The sequence below is a fragment of the Colobus angolensis genome, unplaced genomic scaffold (genome assembly GCF_000951035.1).
Source record: "Colobus angolensis palliatus isolate OR3802 unplaced genomic scaffold, Cang.pa_1.0 Scaffold97, whole genome shotgun sequence".
NCBI classification, from domain to species: Eukaryota; Metazoa; Chordata; class Mammalia; order Primates; family Cercopithecidae; genus Colobus; species Colobus angolensis.
In genome coordinates, this window is record NW_012123709.1 from 7012863 (window position 1) to 7014379 (window position 1517).

Sequence of the window (1517 nt, forward strand, 5' to 3'; positions counted from 1 at the left end):
AGGCAGGAGAATGGCGGGAACCCGGGAGGCGGAGCTTGAAGTGAGCCAAGATCGCGCCACTGCACTCCAGCCTGGGAGACAGAGCGAGACTCTGTCTCAAAAAAAAAAAGAAAAAGAAAAAGAGAAATTGGACTTTCTCAAAATTAAAAGTTTTTGATAAAGGACTTGTATCTAGAATATATGTAAAGAGCTACTACATTTGTATAAAGAGCTATTTATACTACATGTATATAAAGAACTACTCAATAATAAAAAGACAACACAACTGTAATACGGACAAAGACTCTGAATAGGCAGTTCTCCAAAGAAGATATAGGTGACCAATAAGCACATGAAAAGGTGCTCAACATCATTTGCCATCAGGGAAGTGCAAACCAAAACTGCAGTGAGATACCACTTCACACCCACTAGGATGACTCTCAACAAAAAGACTGATTATAACAAGTGTTGGCAAGGATGTGGGGAAATTGGAATCCTCACACATTGCTGGTGGGAATGTAAAATAGTGTAGTCACTTTGGAACATAGTCTAATAGGTACTCAAATGGTTAAACAAGGTTCCCATATGATTTAGCAATTTCACTTCTAGATACTCACCCAAGAGAATACCAAGAGAAATCAAAACGTGTTCACCCTGAAACTTGTATATGAATGTCCAAACCAGAATTATTTATGATAGTCAAAGGATGAAAAACACCCAAATGCCCATAAGTGATTAATGGAAAGATAAAATGTATATTCAATGGAATATTATTTGTCAATAACAAGGAATGAAATACTATACATGCTACAACATGGTGAACCTTTAAAACGTTATGCTAAGTGGAAGAAGCCAGTCACAAGGGACCACACTGTATGATTCCATTTATATGAAATGTCCAAAATAGGCAAACCTGTACAGACAAAAACAGCAGATTAATGGTTGCCTAAGGATATATGGATGGGAAAATTGGGGAGTGACAGCTAAGGGAGCATAGAATTGGGGGGTAATGAACGTGTTCTAAAATTGTGGTGGATACACAACTCTGAATATATTAAAAGCCATTGAATTGTATACTTTAGGTAAGTGAATTTTATGGCATGTGAATTATGTCTCAGTAAAGCTATTTGAAAGAAAAACTTAATGGCAGATTGGGCATGGTGGTTCATGCCTGTAATCCCAACACTTTGGGATAACTTGAGTGTAGGAGTTAAAGGCCAGCCTGGGCAGCATAGCAAGACCCTGTCTCTTTAAAAAAAAAAATTAAAATTAGCTGGGCATGGTGGTGAGCAACTGTATCCCTAGCTACTTGGGAGGCTGAGGTGAAGGATCGCTTGAGCCGAGGAGTTTGAGCCTGCAGTTTGAGTTATAATTAGTTTTGGTGGGTGTTTGTGCACCACTGAGACAGAAAAGTGCTACAAATTAGTGTTTCCTGGTTTGAGTATTAGAGCAAGGAACAAAGAAAAATAGAATGGCATCAGAATTCTCTAAAAAGGGGGCTGCAATCATTTTGTGCTTAGTTTTGTTTTCTTGTTTTG